This window comes from Stegostoma tigrinum, chromosome 15 (genome assembly GCF_030684315.1).
Source record: "Stegostoma tigrinum isolate sSteTig4 chromosome 15, sSteTig4.hap1, whole genome shotgun sequence".
Classification (NCBI taxonomy): domain Eukaryota; kingdom Metazoa; phylum Chordata; class Chondrichthyes; order Orectolobiformes; family Stegostomatidae; genus Stegostoma; species Stegostoma tigrinum.
The window spans coordinates 17,534,362-17,553,562 of NC_081368.1; positions in this window are offsets into that span (position 1 = coordinate 17,534,362).

A 19,201-nucleotide genomic window follows, 5' to 3' on the forward strand; every position below is an offset into this window, starting at 1 on the left:
GTGTTTTTGTGCACGAGTGCAGGACAAAAAGCTTCAACAATATGTCTCTGCTTTCAGCAATAGTCAAATTCTGCATGACCAAATTAGTATTTGAATGCTATCGGCTGTTCTTGTTCTCCTGGCTATTATTGCATGCCTGAGATGACATACTTAGTGAAAGACCGCTGGCATATTCATGCCCATCCTGTGTAGGAAATTGACTGAGGTTTAAAAGGGAGTAAACTCACGGGGCCTCATGCAACTGATTTGAGTTCAGAAGTACGGATGTTTTGATGCACTTATACAGGACCTTGGTGAGACAATGTGTTTGGTCTCCATACAAAGAAAGGATATACTTGCTAGAGAGGGAGTGCAGTGGGTGTTCACTCGGCTGATACTAGAAATAGCAGGGCTGTCCAATGGGGAGACATTGGTTTGACCGGGTCTGTATTTGCTTGAGTTTATAAGGATGAGAGGGGATTTGACTGAATTCTTCTCCTTTTGGAGACAAAGTCCCATCTTCACATTGAGAATGCCCTAAATCATGTTGAGATAGATTTTGAACAGAGTTAGTGACTAACTCAAGACTGGGCAACCATGAGCCTCTTAACAGCAGCAGAATTACACGCTAGCGCAATCTGTAAACTCATGAACCAGCATATTCTCCCACTCAACTATTACCATCAAATTAGGGGATTAATCTGGGTCAAGGCAAGTTGGGGGAGCAGAACCAGGCATACCTAAGAGTGAGGTGAAGCTACCAAACAGGACTGCTTGCGAACCAAACAGTATAAGCAGCAAATGATAGACAGAGTTAGGCAATCCCACAACCAGTGGATCAGTTCTATGTTCTGCTGCCCTACACATCCAGTCATGAATGGTTGTGGTCAATTAAACAACTCACTGGAGAAAGAGTCACCACCTGTATCCCCATCCTCGACAATGAAAGAGCCCAACTCATCAGAGCAAAAGACAAAGCTGAAGCATTCACAGCAATTTTCAGCCAGAAGTGCCAAGTAGATGATCCATTGGTCATCGCCATTGGCCCCCAGCATTACAGATACCAGTCTTCAGCCAATTAATTTCACTCCACTTTGGAGGTACTGAGCACTGCTAGGGTTTGGGTCCTGACATAACTCCGGCAATAGTACTGAAGTTCTATGCTCCAGAACTTGCTACTCCCCTAGTCAAGCTCTTCCAGTGTAGCTACTACACTGGCATCTACCTAACAATGTGTAAAATTGCCCAGGTATGTCCTGTACACAAAACACAGGGTAGATCAAACCAGGCCAATTACTGGCCCATCAGACTACTCTTGATCATAAAAAAAGTGATGGAAGGTGTCAACAGCAGCACTATCAAGTAACATCTGCTCAGCAATAACCTGTTCAGTGACTCCCATTTTGAGTTCCCTGGGGTCATTTAGCTCCTGGCCTCATTGCAGCCTTGCTTCAAACATGGACAAAAAAAGCTGAATTCCAGATGTGAGGTGAGAGTTATAGCTCTTGACATCAAGGGTGCATTCAGCTGAGTGTGGCATCAAGGAGCCCTAGCAAAACTGGAATCAATAAGTATTGGGGGCAAACTCTCCGATGGTTGGAATTGTACCTCACATTGGATGATGGTTGTGGTTTTTGGAGGCCAGTCATCTCAGCTCCAGGAATCTCTTAGGAGTTCCTCAGAGTAGTGTTCTCTGCCCAACAATCTTTAGCTGCTTCATCAATGACCTTTCCTCCATCATAAGGTCAGAAGTGAGGATGTTCACTCATGATTGTACAATGTTGAGCACCATTCCTGACTTCTCAGCTTAAAACAGTCCATGTTCCAATGGAACAAGATCTGGACAATATCCAGGCTTGGGCTGACAAGTGGCAAGTTACATTCATGCCACACAAATGCCAGGCTATGATCATCACCAATAAGAGACAATCTAACCACTCCCACTTGACATTCATTGGTGTTACCATCACTGAATCCCCAACTGCCAACACCCTAAGGATATCATTGACCAGAAACTCAACTGGGCTCACCATATTAACACAGTGGCTACAAAACAGATCAGAGGCAAAGAATACTGCTGCGAGTAACTTACCTTTTGACTCCTCAGAGTCTGTCCATCATCTACAAGGCACAGGTTGGGAGTGTGATGGAATGCTTCCAACTTGCTTGAATGGGTCCAAACCCAACAACACTCAAGAAGCTTAACATCATCCTGGGTAAAGAAGCATGCATGATTGGCACTACATCAACAAGTTTCCACTGCCTCCATCACTGATGCTCAGTAGCAGCAGCGTGTACTATCTGAGATGCAAATCAGAAATTCACCAAAAATCCTCAGCCAGCATCTTACAAACCTACAATCACTTCTTTCTAGAAGGACAATTGTAGCAAGTACCTCAGAACACAACCACCTACAAGTTCCCCATCAAGACAGTCACCATTCTGAAGTGGAAGTGTACCATCATTTACTGGATCAAAATCCTGGGAATTTCCTCCCTGAAGCTATTGTGGGTCAGTACATGGACTACAGTGGTTCAAGAAGGCAACTTACCATCGTTCTCAAGGGCAGCTAGGTAACAAATGCTGGGCAGCGAGTGACATTCCTGTTCCAAGTGTGAATAAAAAAATTCTAATTGGGCTGGACAAGCTAGAAGCAGAGACAATGTTTTCCCTGATTAGGGAATTGAGAATGAGGGAATCGTCTCCAGATATGGGGCAGACCAGTTAGGACTGAGATGAGGAAAAAACTCACTGAATGGAGACTAAATCTATGGATTATTGTACTACCGCAGGATGTGGAAGCCAATGACATTGAATATATTCGGAGACATGGATAGATCAGGGACAGGAATGGTTATTGCAGGTTCCGGGATTTAGATGTTTCAGTAAGAACAGAGAAGATGGTAAAAGGGGAGGAGGTGTGGCATTGTTGGTCAAGGATAGTATTACAGTTGCAGAAAGGATGTTTGGGGACTCGCCAACTGAGGTAGTATGGGCTGAGGTTAGAAACAGGAAAGGAGAGATCACCCTGTTGGGAGTTTTCTCTAGGCCTCCGAATAGTTCCAGAGAAGCAGAAGAAAGGAGAGCAAAGATGATTCTCAGTAGGAGTAAGAGAGACAGGGTAGTTGTCATGGGGGACTTCAACTTTCCAGATATTGACTGGGAACACTACAGTTCGAGTACTATAGATGGGTCAGTTTTTGTCCAGTGTGTGCAGGAGGGCTTCCTGACACAGTATGTAGACAGGCCAACAAGGGGCAAAGCCACATGAGATTTGGTACTGGGTAATGAGCCCGGCCAGGTGTTAGATTTGGAAGTAGGTGAGCACTTTGATGATAGCGATCACAATTCTGTTATGTTTACTTTAGTGATGGAAAGGGATAGGTGTATACCACTGGGCAAGAGTTATAGCTGGGGGAAAGGCAATTACGATGTGATTAGGCAAGATTTAGGGAGCATAGGATGAGGAAGGAAACTGCAGGGGATGGGCACATTAGAAATGTGGAGCTTATTCAAGGAAAAGCTCCTGTGTGTCCTAGCTAAGTATGTACCTGTCAGGCAGGGAGGAAGCTGTAGAGCGCAGGAGCCGTGGTTTATGAAGGAGGTGGAATCTCTGGTCAAGAGGAAGAAGAAGGCTTTTGTTAGGATGAGATGTGAAGGCTCAGTTAGGGCGCTTGGGGGCTACGAGGTAGCCAGGAAAGACCTAAAGAGAGAGCTCAGAAGAGCCAGGAGGAGACATGAGAAGTTGTTGGCGGATAGGATCAGGGTAAACCCTAAGGCTTTCTATAGGTATTTAAGGAATAAAAGAATGACGAAAGTAAGATTAGATCCAATCAAGGATAGTAGTGCTAAGTTGTGTGTGGAGTCAGAGGAGATAGGGGAAGCACTAAATGAATATTTTTCAACAGTATTCACTCTAGAAAACGACAATGTTGTCGAGGAGAATGCTGAGATACAGGCTACTAGACTAGGTGGGATTGAGGTTCACAAGGAAGAGGTATTAGAAATCCTGCAAAGGGTGAAGATGGATAAGTCCACTGGGCCGGATGGGACTTATCCTAGGATCCTCTGGGAAGCCAGGGAGGAGATTCATTGATCTTTAACTCATCATTGTCTACAGGAATAGTGCCAGATGACTGGAGGATAGCAAATGTGGTTCCCCTGTTCAAGAAGGGGAGTAGAGACAACCCTGGTAATTATAGACCAGTAAGCCTTACCTCAGTTGTTGGTAAAATGTTGGAAAAGGTTATAAGGGATAGGATTTATAATCATCTAGAAAAGAATAAATTGGTTAGGGAGAGTCAGCATAGTTTTGTGAAGGGAAGGTCGTGCCTCACAAACCTTATTGAGTGCTTTGAGAAGGTGACCAAACTGGTAGATGAGAGTAAACTGGTTGATGTGGTGTATATAGATTTCAGCAAGGTGTTCAATAAGGTTCCCCACAGTAGGCTATTGTACAAAATGCGGAGGAATGGAATTGTGGGAGATATAGCAGTTTGGATTGGAAATTGGCTTGCTGAAAGAAGACAGAGGGTGGTATTTGATGGGAAATGTTCATCCTGGAGACCAGTTACTAGTGGTGTACTGCAAGGGTCGGTGTTGGGTCCACTGCTGTTTGTCATTTTTATAAATGACCTGGATGAGGGCGTAGAAGGATGGGTTAGTAAATTTTCAGACGACACTAAGGTCGGTGGAGTTGTGGATAATGATGAAGGATGCTGTAGGTTGCAGAGAGACATAGATAAGCTGCAGAGCTGGGCTGAGAGGTGGCAAATGGAGTTTAATGCAGACAAGTGTGAGGTGATGCACTTTGGTAGGAGTAACCGGAAGGCAAAGTACTGGGCTAATGGTAAGATTCTTAGTAGTGTAGATGAGCAAAGAGATCTCGGTGTCCATGTACACAGATCCTTGAAAGTTGCCACCCAGATTGACAGGGCTGTTAAGAAGGCATACAGTGTTTTAGCTTTTATTAATAGAGGGATCGAGTTCCGGAACTAAGAGGTTATTCTGCAGCTGTACAAAACTCTGGTGTGGCTGCACTTGGAGTATTGTGTACAGTTCTGGTCACCGCATTATAAGAAGGATGTGGAAGCTTTGGAAAGGGTGCAGAGGAGATTTACTAGGAAGTTGCCTGGTATGGAGGGAAGGTCTTACAAGGGAAGGCTGAGGGACTTGAGGAAATTTTCATTAGAGAGAAGAAGGTTGAGAGGTGACTTAATTGAAACATATAAAATAATCAGAGGGTTATATAGAGTGGATAAGGAGAGCCTTTTTCTGAGGATGGTGAAGTGGAGCACGAGGGGGCATAGCTTTAAATTGAGGGGTGAAAGATATAGGACAGATGTCAGAGGTAGTTTCTTTACTCAGAGAGTAGTAAGGGAATGGAATGCTTTGCCTGCAATGGTAGTAGATTTGTCAACTTTAGGTACATTTAAGTCGTCATTGGATAAGCATATGGACGTACATGGAATAGTGTAGGTTAGATGGGCTTGAGATCAGTATGACAGGTCGGCACAACATCGAGAGTCGAAGGCCCTGTACTGTGCTGTAATGTTCTATACTCAAGAAAGAGATAAATTTGTAGATATTATAACATGAAAGGGTATGATCAATCATGATCATGTTGAATAGCAAGGCGGTTTTGAAGGGACAAATAGCTTACGCCCGCATCTCATTTCTATGTTTCTCTGATACTTGCACTCACCCTATTGTTCCAAGGTAAGGTCATCCCAACAGCTTTTCCTTTAACCAGTACACCTGCAAGTGAATTTCACTTTGAAAACTCACTTTGAAAAGTCTTTTCTGTTTTCTGCTATAAATCTAATTTAACTTGTAACATTGGCCCTCCATTCATGACCCTTCAACGAGTGGAAACAATCAATATCCAACTGTGTTTAATTTTAATCAGAGATAGTAGGAACTGCGGAGGAGGCTTGGGGGCCCTTTGCAGAACACGTACATTCGGTTCGCACTAAAAAACTGCAGATCCCAGTCGCGAACCATTTCAACTCCCCCTCCCATTCCTCATACAACATGTCCATCCTAGGCCTCCTGCAGTGCCACAATGATGCCACCCAAAGGTTGCAGGAACAGCAACTCATATTCCACTTGGGAACACTGCAGCCCAACAGTATCAATGTGGATTTCACAAGCTTCAAAATCTTCCCTCCCACTACTGCATCTCAAAACCAGCCCAGCTCGTCCCCACCTCCCTAACCTGTTCTTCCTCTCACCTATCCTCTCCACCCATCTCAAGCCGCACCCTCATCTCCTACCTACTAACCTCATCCCACCCCCTTGACTTGTCCATCCTTCCCGGACTGACCTATGTCTTCCCTACCTCCCCACCTTCATTCACCTTTACTGGCTCCATCCCTGCCTCTTTGACCTGTCTGTCTCCTCTCCACCTATCTTCTCCTTTATCCCTCTTCTATCCGCCTCCCCCTCTCTCCCTATTTATTTCAGAACCCTCTAACCCTCCCCCATTTCTGATGAAGGGTCTAGGCCCGAAACATCAGCCTTCGTGCTCTTATGATGCTGCTTAGCCTGCTGTGTTCATCCAGCTCGACACCTTGTTATCTCTGTGTTTAATTTTAAGGTTGCTATATCACCTGAAGACTGTATTGACCGAATTTTTTCAAAGTCTTTCTTCATATTTGTATTTACCGCTATCAGAGTTTCGCATATCTATAAGGATCAGCGTCTTTCATGTCGATTTATCAAGGTTTTCTTTTCTCTTGACAGCGAGGGCAATAAGCATGAACAGACAATTTTATTATGAAAGCATCCAATGCTGACCTTGTGCACTTATATCCAAAGACATATCTGTGAAAAAATCAAGGAGGGGCAGGAGCAGGTCCCGTTGCACCTTATAACCTGATACCTCAGTCGAGATCAGTTAATATCACTGAAAGGGAATTGAATTTGTCATGTTCTAGACCAGGTTTAGGGGAAGTCTTTATTCAATAGACTACTCAGGAATTTAGTTGTTATTTTCTGTAAGGAGAAAACTTAATCTTGTCTGAAGAAGTGCTGAAACACTTTTAATTCCATAATGGATGCCTCATACTGCAGCATAAATACACTCACCTCCTGACTTTCTCAATCATTTTCAAGTACCTACAGTGACACAAATGATACATGATGATAATTTAATTCAACCTTCTAATACCATTAGAGAAATGAATTTTATGCACAATTATATTCCTATTATAAAACTGTATGGTTTTCCCAATGCACATCTTTTTGGCAGATGCACATCTACATTAATACAAAATGTGCCCATTGAAGGGAAGTAGAATGCAATGAAACTTGTTAATGTAAATTATTGGTACTCAAGAGACTGCCATCAGCCATTCTTTGTTTGCAGACAAATTTAGATCAAAATGGTCATTGTAAGTACTACTGTTGGGGATGGGCGTTTCGGTAATCAAACCCTAGTGCAAGCAAGAGCAGAAATAAATCTACTTACAATCTATCATTTATGACAATCCTCAAATTCAGGCGCAGCACATATGTTTAATATTTTAAAGAGCAACGTTAGGCTCTACCCTGTATATTAAGTTGTAGAAGTGTTCAATGGATTGCAAATGGCCTGCAATTCATAATTTGAGAATATCACTGGTTTCAAAGTGCCTTCTCTATTCACTGCGATGTAACTTATTTGGGACTTCCATTATTTGTCCGTTTTTGGCAGGTACCTATTTCTGGTAGTATCCATCGGTACACATCTCACTGCAGTGCAAAATGTGAATACCATATAAGGTGAATATTTATATGAACCTGTTCCCCTTATTAAATATGCATCAATGCAAAAAGCAAGAACAGTGGTTTCCTTTGGCTAAATGCGTGGCTGCCAACTAACCACACTTTCCAAATTTTAACACTTTTGGTCTAATTGTGTGCTGCAGGGGCTCTGCAGATGGTTATAAACCACCTTCACGAGATAGCACTTAGAGTGATATCAGACAGCAAACTGTATAAGCAACATTATCAATGATAAAAGTCTCCTCTTATATACAGAACTTTTACCGTTTAACAAATAATAATTTCATTTCTATCTGGCAATCTGAATCCAACATCTGTGTCTTATTACCAAAAATAAAACTTTTAGACCACATCTAGAATTTTAGCATGCAGGGAGGAAATTTGTTGGTGGTTTGTAAAAGCCTGTCATTGATTCAGAGATATTCAGTTTTGCAATGTTGGGTTAGTATCAAGTTCCTCAAGTACAATATAATTCTCAGCCCATCAGTGGGAATATTTTATAAAATTCAAGCCTTGAATAGATCCTGGCAAATATTTGATTTGATTTGATTTTGATTTTATTGTCACGTGTACACAAGAACAAAGTACAGGCGTACAGTGAGAAGTGTATAATGTCGTTACACAGGGTGCCGTCTTAGATACAAGTTCCGAGGGCCCGGATCTTAAGAACAAGGTAGGAAGAAAGATCAAGGCTGTAAAAAGTAAACTTTGCAATAATTATAGTATAGCATAAAACATACAAAATAAGGTTAAAAGTTACACATTGCAGACTTTCTTACTTTACAGTGGAAAACAAAGAAACAAAGTTAAAATTTAAAAAATTACTGTCCTTCCTAAGTGCTTAGCCACAGTGGATTCACACTTTGAGGAATCACCTCGAGACTGGAAGTCCACGTTGATGCCATGCCAGGCTGAGAGACCACCACGTACTGCCTTCTAACACTTCTCTCAATTCCCAACAAAACTACAATATTGGGAATCTGAAGTGAAAAGAGTAAATACCAGAAACACACAGCAGGCCTGGCAGCATCGATAGACCAAAAAAAACAGAGTTAGTTAATTATTTAACTAAGGTCTTATTCTCTTCTTTTCCAGCTCCTCTAACTTGTCTTTCAGGTTGGCCTTGGGGTCAACTGCAGATTTCGTCAATAGATGCTAAATTGGTTTTGCATTCTGGTCTACATTGAAGTGATATTCTCCTGCAAGACATACTAACCCTGTAAACACATTGCTGTACTTCTCCAAGATATGTTTGTCAGTCAATGGCTTAGCATTCTGCACTCTAATGGGAACCCCTTTCTGACATATTAAGAGTTACCAGTCAAAGCTTCAAACTTGCTGTGGCTGGGATAAGAGGCATTTGTTTGCCATTTATGATTTGGATCTCCAGATCCTGTTCATGTTTCAATGTGCTCACAGATTAATCTGTCCTCTCAGTGCGGGTATGGCGCTACCATACAGACTTAGCCTTAATTAGATTAGATTAGATTAGATTCTCTACAGTGTGGAAACAGGCCCTTCAGCCCCAACAAGTCCACACTGCTCCTTGAAGCATCCCACCAAGACACATTCCCCTATAAACCCACACACCCCTGAATAATTTGAGGGCTTCATTTTAGAATTGACAATGGTGGGCCACACAGGCCTGTGAAGGTTGCGATGTTGCATGACACACTGTGGTGGCTATGTCACATTTTATGATGACCTGTTGATCTCCTTCTGTAGTCCTCATCCCAACAATCAGAAGCCATGTATCACCTATTGACAAGTCCATGGAGATATTCTTTGGGCAGGGGGCTCCACCACAATAAGTCAAGGATAGCCTCTGATATCAGTCTATAAGCTTGGACACAGTCAGTTGGCTGCTCTGGCCCATTAGTGTTAGGGAGTTGTGCCTGTACAGTCTGGGGAGTGAGCCTCAGTCATCCTTCTAGGTTTAATGCAACCAGCCCATAGAGTCGTGGGAAGAGAGCCAGGGAGCTGCATTGATAACAGCTATCAGGGGTCTTGGCATGCATCTTTTGGAGCTGTCCAATTATACTGATCAAAGGTCCAATCTGAGGATCCAATCACTATAAGAAATAAGGAGGAGGTTCATCAGTGACCACTGTTGTGGGAGGGAGGTGGGGAACTTTATTGTGGAGAGTCAAGGCAGAATGCTTGGAGGCAGAGGAGTTTGCAGTAGTGAAGATGTGGTGGCAACTCAGTATATGCAAGGGAGAGTTGATAAAGAATTAAAGAAAAAGGCTGATGTATAGGGGCTGTCATTGATGGCCAGCTTCAATGTGGGAACTTTGCACGACCACATCTGGCACGTTTACTCGATATACTTCGCACTGGGTGTGTAAGTGAAGATTTAGAATGATGGATTGAGTGCAAACTTTAGAAAATTCAAAGCTGACAAGATTGATGGGGACGGTGACTGAGAAGGGAACGTGTACGTTTGGGGTTCACTACTGCTTGGAGGCTGAGCTGGAAACTCACTGCTAGAAGATTGACTGCTATTTCCTTCTGTCATCCTGAAAATAATAAGTGCACGATGAAGATGAAACGACACCACACCCAGAGTGGCTGCGTAAGTATTTCATTCCATGGGGATGAATTTCACGCTACATGAAACTCTTCAAAGGCCAAAGTATTACACAGCTACCTTTATACTAATGCTGAAACACACCATTGGGCACCACGTGCAATGCGAACGTTAAGCATTAACGTATTGTCAGGAGTCCAAACTCTTGTTCCAAGCAATCTTGCTACATTTTGCAATATTACAAATCAATGCCGCTAATGGTAATGATGCAATTGCAATGTTTTTCCACCTACAATTATTTCTCCTGGAAGGGATATAGCAATTACCTACAATTTATCCATAGCTTGGACGTTGTGCAGGAGCTGTTCACCTTACATCTTGAACTAGCGATCACTGCGTAGCTGTAAAGATGCTCAGTACTTTCAATGTTGTCATTATGGCCAGGTAGGCATTTCTTCACACAGCTGATGAACAGAAGTCAATGAATATTTACAAATGTGAGAATATATTTACTGTGATGTGTAACCTATGCTACCTATGTGCCCTCAGAAGCTCTTCATCTTTCTTTCTCTTCCACAATGTCACAGTATAGTCTCAGGGTCCACAGCCGAGGTGGAGCCTGTCAGCCATGAGGTTTTGTTCAGGTTACTCCTGGTGTGTTTGTGCCTAGAAGGCCCAGACACATTGTGTACTGCCCAGAGGCAGGAGTTTGAATCCTACAGAGCTGAGGGTGGCAGGCAGAGTGGAAGTCTATGTTACCTGAGAGGAAATCTTTTGAGGGGCCTGCACGTGCTTCCTCCTCCAATGGGCACCATCTTGTCTCCTTGTGAGGAAGAGGCACCTCGAGTCAGCTCAAGGTCGTTCACCACCTTGCCTTTGGTGCTAACCACCAAAGCTAGAGCAATATGTGTAAGTCTCTAGGTATATCCCGCAGAGCCTGAAGACGCTGCACGTGGCTCTCTATGGTAGCTGTCAACCTGTCCATGGAAACAATCAAAAGTTCTGCCCTTTCCGGGACAGCAGGGTGGCCCCTGCATTGTTGCAGCCTGGAAGCTTTGTGTGATGTTGCCTATTGTCTCGTGGTCCAGAAAAATAAAACTTGCCTGATGCTCCAGTATCTGCTTGTGCATTTGAATGAAATCATCAGTTGCCAACACAGCAGTATCTTCTCCTGCCTGGTCCTGAGCGGGTGCCAGGTCACTGGCAGTTCTCTGACTGCCAGTGCCCTGGAACATTTCTTCTTCAGACTGCTGCGGAGATGTGCCAGGAATGTGCTCACCAGCAGATAGACCTGACACTAACCTACGAACTGTACCCATTTGGGTGTCAGTATCTGAGTTGGTGGTAGGTGCAAGAGGCAGCCTTGTTGATGCTTCCTTGAGCCAATCCATGCTGTCTTCCCAGAAAATGTTGGGGGGTACCTTGCTGCTTTAGCCCTCTTCACAGTGGAGATCCCGGTAATGTCACTGGTACCTGCAGGAGACCGAAGAGAGAATATGTCATGGGAAGGGGTAGAAGGTCAAGCCTTTACAAAGGCACTCACAGAAAGGCTAACAGGAGAGCAAATGACTTGGTTGTCAGGATATGGGTATTTCTGCTTCTCCACGGGACCAGTATCGGTGATCATTAGACCGTAAGAAATAGGAGCTGAAGTTAGCCCATTCAACCCATCAGGCTTGCTCCATTATTCAATCATGGCGCTTGGTGGTGAGAACTAAGATCCTCTTTCCATTGGGGCTGTGAAGCCAAATGTTGGGTACCCCTCTTCTGGCTCTTTCTCTAGTAATGAGAGAATAATTGAGGGAGATGAAAGTGGCGAACACTCTTATTACAGGTGGAGAAAGATGGTGAGACATGTGCAGGGGGCTTGCAGAGTTAACTGCGTGGAAAGATTGGGTTGGGAAAGAGCGATTGAGAGAAGATGTTGCATTCAAAAGTGAGAATTCGAGACTGTAAGCCTTGGTGGGAGGTGGGTGCAACAACAGAGATAAAGTGAGCATGAGGTATTGGATAAATAATGGTGACATTTACCCTTCCAGAGTGTGCTGACCATGTGGCAACCCTCGACCAGGCTGGCAAGATTGAATGTTGTGGTCTCCTTAGCCAGTCCTAGGGGAAGAGGATTGCCTTCCTGTCCACCAGGAGCTCCTGGTTCCTGTCTGCAAAGCAGGTTGCCAATCTTTCTTTCTATGTCCCGGGATGACTGACTTGAACCATGCAAGCTGCTCAAACTTGGTGTTAACTTCAGGGATTCTGGGATATTTTGACAGTAGCCAGTCCGCCCACACACTGTGAGTTGCCAAATCGGGTTAGTATTGGATGAATAGGGCACCATGGGGCGTGGGAATGGGGGGTGTGGTACGAGGTGACTTTAGGACGATAGAGTGAGCAAACCCATTTGACCTTGCAGAGAGAAATTTGATGAAGTTGACACTGACCAGAATCTGCTAATAGTCCACCGTAAATCCTAAATTTAGACAGCTGTTTTCCTGTTTGCTGTTAGTCCATCCTAATGCATTTTATTTACTAAGAGAATAAAGCCTCAAGATTCTGTGGATTTAAACAAGAGGAAGAAATTTTACTGTAGCATCAACAGAGCAAACAGTCTTAATGCTAAAAATCTAAATCTGCATACCATAAAGCTGGTCTTATATGGTAACACACTGCGTGTCTTCGGTTTGAGTGCCCAATCCCTTTGCTTGAGCTGCAGAGGAGACTGAGATATCACCCATCAGATGCTGTAGCAATGCTGAGTCCACAGACTGTACTCGAGTTGCTTCTACTTCCCCATTGAGAAGAATAGGTTTCAAATGGTGCACAAATCCGCTGATAAGGTAGTCCTGGATTCCCCATGGTCCTTGACACTGGGGAGGCTTTCTGACCGAACAACCAATGCATAAGATATTCAGGTCCATTGGGTTTTATTTCTGTGTACTGCATTATTTGTCCTTACAGAAAGAATCATGAGTGTCTTTGCCCTTCAGGGAGTTGGCATACATATGACACCCTGCACCTGTTCCCCAGCATGTCCATGTGTCTGATGCCTCACAAATTGTGTCCTGTCATCCTTTAAAAGCATGTGCAGTGTAAATGTGTGAGCCAGTGGCTGCAAACATGAGACTAAGTGATGATAGTTCACCATCAAAATCTTGGACATCGTTGACGTCACACACCTAGAGCACTATCTGATCAGGTTTTTCTCTTCCTGTGCAGCTATGGCTGTACCACTTGAACTGTGATGGTTGCCTGCTCTTCATGTCAGTCTGAAGGAAGGCCTCTGTGGACTAATTATCTCTCTCCTGTCCATTTGCTGAGACCTCCGGTGCTATGGCAGACCATCTTGGAGCCAGCTCTCTGCTCTCTTGAGCCACTTTCACTTCTCCTGCAGGTCAGATACTCTCCCTCAGCCAGTCTCAGCAACTGTTGGAGCCAGGGTGCATCTTGGCTTTGAGAGGTATAAGCTGGCTCTAACTATCATGAGCTAAGTAGTGCTTGGAACCCTATGTGCTGAGCTATGAACCCGCTAAGTAGCATTTTTAGTGTCATGCTGCATGTTGCCAGTGTTTAAATTTGCAGGCATCACCAAATGTGCAAAGCAACAAACTGATTAATTTATTCCCCATCCTCATTTTCAGACCTCATCCAATTGTTCCCCTTTTATCTGCAATCTTACGGATCTTAACATGGTTTGATCACATTTAAGTGCTGAAGCAGCATAAGGCTGAGCTGTATCTATTAAAAAACAGGAAAATGTAGCCACTGATTTGCACGCAGCAAGGTCTCATAAACAGCAATGAAATAAATTGATAGATAATTTGCTTATGTGTTGGAAATCCCCTGGTCTTGGAAGCATTAAACCTCCATACAACTCTGGAAATCAAACAAAGATTGGTAACACAGCAGGATGTCAAATGGGATGTTCACTGCCTTCATTTTCCTCTATGCATTTTTATTTTAAAATCTTCTTTCTTAAAAGAGCATCTGCTGGATATTTTGGCAAACACTGTCTCTTGATTTTACTCACAACAGTCACCCCTGATTGCATTAGTGAATTTATAGGAGGTTCCAGACCTGCTCTACCATAGCTTCTGAATATTGATCTGCATCCTCCATAATGAAGCTCCTTTGAAGTGCAAAGTTGTGTAGCATCCAGCAGACAATGGTTACTTTGGAGACTACAGATGTACTGTGCTAATAACATTCCCCAATCCCACAACTCAAACATCAAAAATGCTTCTTTAGAATACCCATTATATGTTGAGCAGCTCTCATTTCAAAGGACCTTTTTACACAACAAAACTCAACTGTCAAATTTAACAAAAATAGCCCCAAAGCCAAATAAAATCATATTTGCAGGAAAGTGACAAAAAGCTCAGTCATGGTGTTTTTCCAAGAAGGGTTTAAAAGGGGAGAAAGTGACAGAAAAGTAGACTGAGTCCCATAGTGTTGGGCCCGGGCATTGGAAGTGAAGTTAAACTGGGTTGAAGGGATCTGGATTAAAGGGAGGAAAGGGATGCATGAAAGTCATAGAGTCATACAGCTCGGAAATAGACCCTTCATTTCAACTCATCCATCCGACCAAGTTTCAAAAACTAAAGTAATCCCATTTGCCTGTTTATGGCTCATATCCCTCAAAACCTTTCCTGTTCATGTACCTATTCAAATGTCAAATGTATCTACCAATTCCTCTGGCAGTTCATTCCACATATGAACCACCCATTGCGTGAAAAAGTTGTCCCTCAGGTCTCTTTTAAATCTTTCTCCTCTCAACTTTAAAAATATGACCCCTAATCTTAAACTCACCACCCTAAGGAAAAGATTTTGCTGTTCATCTTATCTATTCCCCTCATGTTTTTATAAACCTCTACAAAGTACCTTACAACCTCCCACACTTCAGTGAAACAAGTCCCTGTCTATTCAGTCTCTGCTTATAACTCGAACACTCCAGTCCCTGTAACATGCTGGTAAAACTTTCCTGAACTCTCTCCAATTTAAAAATATCTGTCCTATAGAAAGGTGACCAGATCTGTACACTGTACTCCAGAAGAGGCCTCACCGATGTCCTGTAAAACCTCAACAGAACAGACCACAGTCAGTTCCAGGTAGGGGAGGTTGTGCAGTGTTAAGAATAGGCCATTGGCCATGGAGAGATTTACACACATAGATAGCAGTTTTGAATTAGAGATTTTCAGGGACTGACTGTCAAAGTTGGTCAGTAAGAGGGGTATAGTACCAGAGGTGTAGAGTATTTAAATGGTGAGAGTTTAGAAAATGTTGATGCCCTTGTCCATATGTCACAGAAAGCAGCATGCAAGTGCTGCAAGCAATTCAGAAGATGAACAGTATGTAAGGCTTTATCAGAAGAGAGCATGTGGACAGGAATGAAGAAGTCTTGCTTCAGTTGTATCAAACACTATTGAGACTGCACCTCGAGTATTGTGAGCAGTTCTGATCCCTTTGCCTCAGGAAAGACATACTGGCCATGGGAGGAGTGCAGCAGAGACTGACTCATGGCAGGATGGTAGGATTGTCTTATGAGGAGAGATTGAGGATTCAGCACCTACATTCTCAGAAATTTAGCAAAATGAGAGCAATCTCAGAAAAAAGGCTTACTAAATTCTTGAAAGGATTGGCAGAGTAGATGCAGAAAGGATTTTTTTTTCATTTCTGGGACAATCTCAGGTTAAAAGGTAAGCCATTTAGGACTGAGATAAGTGGAACCTCTTCTTCAGAAGGCTGTGAATCTTTGGAATTCTCCACAGCAATGAGCTGTGGAAAGTCTATCATTCCGTACGTTGAAAGCGGAGATTTGTCAAACTGAGTGGAAAGGTGAGAGGTTGCTGAGATACTTCATTGCAATTTGGGCAGGTTGATGGAGAGGGCAAATCCATGGCAGATGAAGTATGATGTGGATAAAGTGAGATTATCTGTTTTGGTAGCAAAAGCAGGAATGGTGATATACTAGGAAAGTGTGGTGCGATGTGGCCTGGGTGTTCTTGTACACTAGTCACTACAAGTAAGTTGTAGCAGCCAGTAAAAAGGCAAATTGTTTAGTTGGCCTTCATAGCAAGAGAATTTGAGTACAGGAAAAAGGATATCTTGCTGCAATTGTACCGGGCCTTTGTGAATCACACCTGGAGTATTGCATGCAGTTTTGGTCTCCTTTTCTGAGTAAGGATGTACTGGCAATGGAAGGAGTACAACAAAGACTCTCCCAACTAATTCCTGGGACTGATATATGAAAAGAGATTAGATTGCTTAGCATCATATTCAAGGGACTTTCAAAAAATGAAGTGGGAAGTCTCATAGAAACATATAACAGGTTAAATGTAGGAAGGATGATCTTTATGTCTGGGGAGACGAGAACCAGGGGTCACAGACTAAGCAAATTGGATAGGCCACTAAGATGAGGAGAAATTTCTTCATTATGAGAGTAGGGATCCTGTGGAAGTCTCTATCCCAGAAAGCATTTGAGACTAACGCATTGAATGTTTTTAAGAAGGAGTTAAATATAGTTCTTAAGGTTAAAGTGATCAAAGGGTATAGCGAGAAAGTGGTAACAAGGAATGAAGTGAATGATCAGCTATGATCATGTTGAATGGAGTAATAAGTTTCGGGGGCTGAATGGCCCACTCCTGCTCTTAGTTTCTTCATTTCCACGTTTCTGTTGTGGATTTCTAGTTGCTAATGACATTAAATTATGAAGGATATGATGTGGAGGTATTAGTGTTGGACTGGGGTGGACAAAATCACCTGTCAAAGGAACAGAGCTCTGAAAGCTTATGACTTCAAATAAACTTGTTGGACTATAACCTGGTAAAATGTGACTTCTGACAATGTGAAGATAGCATAAGAATATAGCCTTAAGCTCGGTGATGAATGGCCTAAACCTGTTCATATGAACGGGACTTGACAATGGGATATATCACAGATAACAAAAGATTTTCATGATGTTTACAGAGAGTAAAACATGCAAAATTGGCTAGAAGAACATTGGAAGAGTCAAGTTTGAAAAAGCCAAAGGCAGGGATGAGGTTAAGAGTTGCACTTGTGCTAATGTACTAGTGGAATTAGAGGCAAGTTGATGATGTAATAGGAGGGATAATGTCAGCTTAATCTGGGATCAAATAGGATTTAAATGTGTGAAATGATAATTGTTACGCTAACATGATGCTCAAGAAAACTACAAACTATTGTTTTATATGTATCATGAATTATGGCTAAAGTAGCTATACTTACCTCCAACTGCTAGCCTTCGCCTTCACACGAAGATAATTCTAGCACTTGATTTAAAATCAGTTTCTAGTAATTGTGAAAGTACTGGAACATAGATCTTTGCTGGCATAGTTCTGTGCTTGTGGCTATGTGTCTGCTGAATATTCTTTGAATAAGACTGTCAGAATTCATAAAGGACAAAGTGATACGAGTGGCAATGAAGGTGCACACAGTAACTCTCTGCCTCTTTGGAAAGACTGCAGTGCACTGGGAATTGGTCACCCTAACCTGCCTCTGCTGCTGATCCACTTGGCACGATATCAAATAAAATAGCAAACTGGTTGGCATGACTTATATTATATTTGCTTGCCTGGCATCATTTCTGAAGAACAGGAACTCACGTCTGTGGAGATTTGCACACACTAGCCACATAGTACTGATGTTTGCCTGTGACTTGTGCTCAATAGACTTCAGTTCTTTCACATTTCTGCGAGTTATAAAGAAAATATATAAACAATCTGAAATAGTTTGTATGCCATTCCTTTTTGATCTGAGTGATAAGGTAGCGGGTTTCAACCTCCATAACTGAATGTCTGGATAACACTCAACCTCTTGATCATGGGGTGGAGAAGATGCAGCTATCAGTTCTGTGGGACATGAAGATCTGCTAAAACTGTGCCTGTGGACATCAGTTCAGATCATTGCCCATTCATTGAACCTGGCGCTGAGAAATCCATTCTTCATGACATCACATCCATTCACATTGCATCAGCTAAAGCTGTTCAATGGATTGTTAACATCCACGACAAACTAGAACTGCTTCCCCAGCCATATGAATAAAAAGACAATAAGACATGGGGCAAGATTAGGCCATTCTGCCCATTGAATCTGCTCCACCATTTGATCATGGCTGATATCATAGAATCCTTAGAGTGTGGGAGCAGGGCATTCAGCCCATTGAGTTAACACTGACACTCTGAAGAGCATCCTATCCAATCCCTATAACCCTACATTTCCCATGGAAAATCCTGCACATCCCTGGATACTGCAGGCAATTTAGCATGGCCAATCCACCTAACCTTCACATCTTTGGACAGTGGTAGAAAGCTGGAACACCTGGAGGAAACCCATGCAGACACAGGGAGAATGTACCAACTCCAAGCAGACAGTCATCCCAGGGTAGACTGTGTCCCTCAATGTTTCTCTACCCTATTTCCTACCTTGTCCCTGTAACCCTTGAAGATTTTACCAATCAATCACCTATCTATCTATGTCTTAAATATCCCAATAACTTGTCCTCCACAGCCATGTGCGGCAATGAGTTCCACAGGTTAACCATCCTCTGGCTGATGAACCTGCACCTCATCTCAGTTCTAAAGGGTTGTCCCTTTAATCTGAGGCTGTGCCCTTGAGTCCCAATCTCTCCCATCATCTCCAGTACTACTCAATCTAGGCTGCTCTGTATTCTGTAAGTTTCAATGAAATGTTCCCTTGATCTTCTAAACTCCATCAAGTACAGACCCAAAGTTTTCAACTGCTCCGCATATGGAGACAAGTCCTTCATTGCTGGGATCATTCTTGTAAGTCTGCTCTAGACCCACTCCAAGGCAAGCATGTCCTTTCCGAGATTTGGGGCCTAAACCCGCTCCCAATAACTCAAATGCCGCCTTACCAACAAAGCCCTCAGTTCCTTCATCCAGACCGTTAATG